The following is a 7,514-nucleotide window of genomic DNA, read 5'->3' as shown; positions in this document are numbered from 1 at the left end:
ATATATATATATATATATTATTAATTCTAAATAATATTTTTGTGTAAATGGTTGACATTACGAAAATTTAGAACGTAAAGTAATTAAGGTAATAACATTATTATTATTATTATTATTATTATTATTATTATTATTATATTGTATAATTGGAGACTAAAATCATTATTTGATTATAATTTTGCAAATAAAGTTTGCAATTTTCTTGTTTATAAATAACATTATAACCAATAAACATAAACACATAGTAAAGTATGATTATTTAAGAGAAATTAATTTATAATAAATGCCCCTAAATTTTGGGGGGAAAGCTTGGCACAAATTAGTGGATTTAGTGTAGAAGGATAAAGAGCTGACTCTATTTTCCAAGGTGAAACCCGATCAGGCCTTGGAATCGTTGAAGTTTCATCACACTGCACCTAAAGATAGCAATACATATCACTTTAGCATCACAAATAAAAATGTATCACCAAACATCTCCCTTTCAAACACAAGAGTATTACCTTTAGACATCTCCATTTTGATTCCGGCCACTTCTGGGGATCACGATCTTCAATGCCAACAATAGTTCAAGTAAACCTAAAAAAGCCACCACATAACGCTCATAATATTAGTTAATAGTCTAGAATTGATACGAAGAAAAGACACATCACCCTCAACAATGCTAACACATGTGACATACCTCTGCTCAGGAGCTTCTTCCCTTTCAAACCTCATTTTAAATCTCATTCCTATGGAGTAATTGTTTTTTAGAGACTCCAGGTCATATGGAATGATAAATTTAGTTGGGCTTGTCCTGTAATATATGATGATATATATAGCACAAAAATTGTGAAACAAAGGGTCCTCTCAATGGAAAGTGTAATTAATTTTAATTGTAATAATAATTGATTGCTAATTTTATGAAAATATATATGGTTGATTAATAAAATCAATGATTTTACTAAAATAATTTTGAGTTTAATTTTACAAAAATGCTCCTGTTTGGACAGAAAAAATTGTCCATGCACTTTTGTTTATATATATATATATGTGTGTGTGTGTGTGTATATATATATATATATATGTATATATATATGAATAATTAATTAATAAATGAATAAAATAAATGATTTTACTAAAATGCCACTAAGTTTGGGCGGGAAAATTTGGGAGGAAGATATTGTTTTTATATATAGTATAGATTGTTACTTGGCCAGGCTACTTTGGTAACTAATAGGCTCTTTACAACAATAGATAAAATAAAATAATAAAATAATAATAATGATTTGAGAACCATAACAATCTAACAAATCTTTTCTTCTCAAACCAAAATTCATAATAATAATAATAATAATCATAATAATAATAATAATAATAATAATATTATTATTATTATTATTATTATTATAAAATATAAATTTTTTTTTTAGGTTAGGGCTCTAGCCGAATGGGCTAGAGCCCATCATCCCCAATTCTCTAGCCTTGCGCACTGAAAGTGTTGGCTAGGGGCTCGCTATTGCCTGCAATTGTAAAGGGACCATGGGGTTCTACGACCATTCTAATCAGAATATTCTAAATTTTTAATTGTCTTTCTCCAATTTTATGTTATATTTGTTACGAGTTAATACCTCCAATGGTCCTCCGAGTATTAGCGATTTACCAGGTGTGGTCCCTCGTCTTTAAAACGACCACTAGACGTCCTTCTAGTTTAAAAAATTACCACATGTGGTCCTCTGTTAAGTTTGTTGTCAAAAGGGCGTTAAATCTTAGGGCAAAAATGTCCTTTCACCCATATCCCAAACTTCCAGGGCAGCATATCAATAAGCATGCCGGTGCACAAAACAACCTTTTGCTTTGTATGCACCCATCTAGCTTAAGGTGACGAGTTAAGAAGAAACGTCGATGTGGCCGAGATTCTAAAGAGCAATCAATTCCCCAGGATTTGCAAGAATACAACCATTCCCCAGAAAGAATATACAAATCTAAAGCTCTACCGGCTATGTAAGATAAAAGTTGAAACACAGTTGCAAATCTTGTAATTCAGAATCTAATTCATTCTTGGTTTTCAGTAAGCCCACTTAAATAAAAGTGTGATTTATCTCAGAATCCCAATTACATCCATACTCTTGTATTTCGCAATCTGAAGGCCACAAGAAGTTTGATAACTCAGTGACAAGGATTGTTCGTATGGGTGAGCGAATGGTGAAGGTATGAAGGGTGTTAAAACGAAGAGTCATAAACTCCCCGAGTGTCGTATCTCTCGTGGATGGCAAATTGGAGAATATACGGCTTTGCTACCTTGGTTTGTTTGAATAACGTTAAGATGGATCATGTGGATTTTGGTAAAAAGGAGATATTAAGAGGGCAAAGGATAATGAAATAAAGAGGTAAACAAAGGGAAATAAAGGCGGATGGGGCTAAAATATCATGGAGATTGGTTAAAGGTGTAAGGTAGAGTACTGATTTCTATTGAGTCATGATTGAAGGAGCTTGAAACATAGTCTTGAGTGGCGTCACACTCAAGCTCCCAATCCTCAGTCGGTTGGGGAATTTTATCAAACACTTTGTCTACAAGTTCCCTCCGGGTCTCATCTTCTCAGATTGAGAGCGGGAGATGTGGGTAGTGGGCTACATCCCTTTGCGATATCTCGCCAAAGAGATGATCCTATACTCTTGGAGAGATCGGGGCCCTCGATCTAGCAAGATCATACAAGACATACTCACAAATTCAACATTCCCCAAGGAAATCAAACTCATTATCAAATTAGATCATGAACACCAATCATCCATTCAATCTAGCCCCTATCCTAGGGATTAGCCTCTCATAGGCTTTAACAACATCAAAGCATCAAAATAGAAAAGAATATCTACTAGATCAATATAAAAAGCAAACAACTTTAAGGAAAAGGATAGGCAAGAGAAATCCAAGAGAAAACAAGTCTTTTTGAAAGAAGTTACCTAAGAGATCTTCGAGATGTAAGAATTCAAGTTCTCCTCTCTCAAGAGCTTCTCTTCCTCTCCAAGTCCTATCTAACCTAACCTAAAAATTGTGGAATGAAAAATGAGGCATATCTAACCTAACCTAAAAATTGTGGAATGAAAAATGAGGCAAAAGACCCCTAACCTAAAAATTGTGGAATGAAAAATGAGGCAAAAGACCCCTAACCTAAAAATTGTGGAATGAAAAATGAGGCAAAAGACCCCTAAACCTAGCTGAAATGTCCCTTAAATACTAAAACATCGCGCAGGTTTTCTGGTGCCGTCCCACGTCTGCCACACGCGTGTGGACTGGCGTGGACAGCTACTGGAATAATTCCATGCCAGCTCACACGCGTAGGCTTGGTGCACCAACGCGTGTGAGGCTCGTGGGCGTGGTTTCATCATTTCCGTTTCCTTTTGTTGTTTTCGGTTTGGTCTTCGTGTATTCCCATGTGGATTGATTCTTCCTTTGCAATGATTTATGCTCTCTTTTGGTTGATTTCAGCCTTCATTCCTGTGGGAATTCTACAAAACACTCCACACAGAACTCATTTGCAAGTTGTTAGTAAAATAGCATGTAAACACGTAATTGCACTCTTTAAGACTTATTTTTAGCAAGAAATCAACTTAATAAGTTATAGATAAATAGGTACTTTTGGCGTCTATCAATCAGTCCGATGGTGGCCGAATATTTTGGTTGAGAATGACTCGGTGACATGCTGACAAGCATTCTAGCCCATCGTCTCTACCAGATTAGGATCTCGAATGAAATTAGCCATGGCTGAACAAAACTCTTTCGAGCTAGGATCACAGAGGAAGCCTGTCTCATCGTTCTTTACTGTCTCTATTGGACCCCCGCTGTTGCATGCTATTACGGGTTTATATGTTGCCATTGCTTCCAAAGGGACAATCCCGAAATGCTAATCCTAAAGAGATATAGATTAGTGATCAAAGGAAAGGTTGTGTAAAACCAGTCAGATTGAAGAGAATAAGAGATCATTGCATTTGGCTACACCTTAGGTGTATAAAGGACACACAGGCATTCTGCGAGAAGCACATTTCTTTCAGCAATAGAGCAAGATGTAATGAACCTAACCCGGTCAGAAACACCTTATCTTTCAGCCAAGAGCTTCAACTCTTCCAGGTATTCAACTATTATATCCTGGCTGCGAACAAACAGGAACGAAAACAATGTCGGACGAAAGTCCTTTTAATATAGGCTAGATTTGAACAAGGAAAGTGTAGGATAATTCTGTGACGTGTTGAACACAACACATTCTGTGACGTGTTGAGCACAACACTGCCTTAAAAGCTTTATACGACCAGGGTATCGTAAGCTCTCGACAAGCAAACACAGAATATTGAACCAAATTAATTCTGCTCAGACTTTGTATGAGTGACGAAGCATAGGAAGAAGAAATTATATGTTGTTCGTTGTTTTGCTGTGTCCTTTGGAGCTGAATGGAATGCTATTTATAGTAAGAAACACAATAACCCCTTTACTACCAGCCATAAATTGAGAGTGAGAATAGCAAATTTAAAAGGGAAGTGTGTGGACACATAATGCTCATCTCAAGGAAATGTGGACACGTAATGTTCATTGTGATTTATGTGGACAAGGTGCTATGTGGTGTCATATGCTGATCCACAAAATCAGGCTAGAGCTTCTTTCTTCTTTACTATTTCCCAACAATCCCCCACATAGTTAAGAAGTAAGGAGATAATAGGAGAACGTCTGAGCGAAACACAAGAGCTGATTTTAACATCAGTGCCAACGGCTTGAACTAACGCATGACTACACCGAGTAATTTCCTTCCTTGAGAGTTAGATGACTCTTGAACTCTCAGATCAGTAAGATTTTGAACTCAAGTGTTCACGTTAGCTCTAATCATTTGAAGGTTCAGAACAGTCAACTTCTTGACTTATTCATAATCCCTGTTACGTCTATCTCTATATAGACTTTCACTCTGTCAAGTCTATCTCAGCATAGACCACCCATAGAAGGCTACAGAGTTGAACAACTTTATTTATTTTTCCTTTTGGTGTAAGTCTTTTCATGACTTCGTTTAACCACCGAAGTGGTATCCATCATGAATTTCTTACCTCATAGGTTTTAAACCCATCGCCCTTGATGTTTCAAGGATGACTTTCCGATTTAAGCCTTTTGTGAGAGGATCTGCAATATTCCTCTCAGACCTCACAAATTCCATTGTGATAACCCCATTTAACAGTAACTGCCTTACAGACTCATGTCTGACTCTTATGTGTCTTCTCTTCCCATTGTAGACACTATTTTTTGCAACACAAATGGCAGTTTGAGAATCACAACGTATAGGTACAACAGGTGTTGGACACCCCCACAACGGCATGTCTGCCAATAGATTTCTTAGCCACTCAACCTCTTAGCTAGCTAGATCTAGGGCTATGAACTCTGCTTCCATAGTTGATCTAGCTATACACGACTGTTTAGTCGATTTCCACGATATAGCCGCACCACACATAGTGAACACATATCCACTTGTTGAGCTGGCATCTTCACTGTCATTTACCCAGTTTGCATCACAAAACCCTTCCATCACTGTTGGGAATCCTGAATAGTCAAGTCCCAGTCCATAGTACCCCTTGGTACCTTAGCACTCGTTTCAGTGCACTCCAGTGGGAACTACTCGGGTTGTGTGTATATCGACTGAGCTTGTTCATTGCAAACGCAATATCAGGCCTAGTATAGTTCATCAAGAACATTAGACTCCCAATTATTTTTGCATATTCTTCTTGAGACACACTCTCTCCCACGACTTTTGATAATTTGACACTTGGATCATAAGGGGTTTTAGCCGGGGTTACCTCAAAACTGTTGAATTTCCTTAACAGTTTCTCTGTATAGTGGCTTTGTGACAAAAGGTAACCTTTGTCGGTTCTGAGTACTTTTACTCTAAGTATAACATCGGCTTCCCCCAAATCCTTCATGTCAAATTTAGCACATAGGACCCTTTTGGTCTCATTAATAGCTTCTATGTTTGAACTGAATATCAGCATGTCATCTACATAGAGACATATAATCACAACTTTTGACTCAATCTCTTTGGTATACAAGCATGCATCTGACCGGTTAGTAGTGTAACCCAGTTCTATTATTGTTTTATGAAACTTTTCATACCACTATTTCGGTGCTTGTTTTAGACCATATAGAGATTTTTTGAGTCTGCATACCTTTTCTTCCTGACCTGGAGCAACACATCCATGAGGTTGTTCCATGTAGATCTCTTCTTTTAGAGATCACCGTTCAGGAATGCCGTTTTCACATCCATTTGATGGACTATCAACCTGTGCATGGATGCTAAAGCAAACAAAATACGAATGGTTGAGATTTTTGTTACAGGTGAATATGTGTAAAAGTAATCTTCACCAAATCTCTGGGTATAGCCTTTGGTGACTAGCCTGGCTTTGAATCTCTCTATGGACCCATCTGGTCTCAGTTTCCTTTTGAAGATCCACTTACAGCCTATTGGTTTGCACCCTTTAGGTAGGTCTACCAATTCCCATGTATGATTGGACTTGATAGAGTCTAACTCACTTTGGATTGCTTCTTTCCACAAAGTGGAATCAACTGAGTGCATAGCATCTTCAAAGGTCTTTGGCTCTTCTTCTAACACCAACTGACATACCAACTGGTCACACAGTTCGTTTATATCTTTCATCTCAGTCAGATAGGTTATGAAGTTAGAGCCAAAGCTTTTCTCAGTTCTGGGTCTTTTGCTTCTTCTGGGCTCATCAGTTTCTTCTGCAATACTAGGCATAGGAAGTTGAGCACGTTCATATCTATGAATACTATCATCATATAAATTTTGAGTATTCCGTAGAGGAAAGATGTGTTCAAAGAAGACAACATCTCTTGACTCACAGATTGAACGATTTTCTAAACACATAAATCTATAGGCCGCGTTGTTTTCTGCATAACCAACAAATACGGCATCTAAGGTTTTGGGCCCTAGGTTAGGCCTTTTAAAGGATGGGAGTTCCACCTTTGCCAAGCACCCCCACACTTTGAAGTATTTGAGGTTAGAGGCATGCCATTTCCACAACTCATATGGGGTTCTTTCAAACCCTTTATGGGGTACTCTATTCAGTATGTGGTTTGCAGTTAGAATAGCTTCCCCCCACAGGGAGTTAGGTGCACCTGAACTGATTAACATTGCATTAATCATTTCTTTGAGAGTGCGATTCTTCCTTTCAACTATGCCATTCTGTTGGGGAGTATAAGGTGCAGTAAATTCATGGATAATGCCAGAAGACTCACACAAACATTTAAGAGATTTTACTTCATATTCTCCTCCTTTATCAGAACGAAGCCTTTTGATCTTTTTGTCTAACTGATTTTCAACTTCGGATTTGAAAACCAAAAACTTTTGTTCAGCTTCGTCTTTTGTTCTCAGAAGATAGATCTTTGTAAAACGAGAATAATCATCAATAAATGAAATATAATATCGTTTACCACCTCGACTTTCAATGCTTTTAAAATCTGCTAAATCAGAATGAATAAGTTCTAGCACAGAAGA

The sequence above is a fragment of the Ipomoea triloba genome, chromosome 11, assembly GCF_003576645.1.
Source record: "Ipomoea triloba cultivar NCNSP0323 chromosome 11, ASM357664v1".
Lineage (NCBI taxonomy): Eukaryota > Viridiplantae > Streptophyta > Magnoliopsida > Solanales > Convolvulaceae > Ipomoea > Ipomoea triloba.
The sequence above is the reverse complement of the archived record's forward strand: the minus strand, read 5'-3'. Positions refer to the sequence as shown.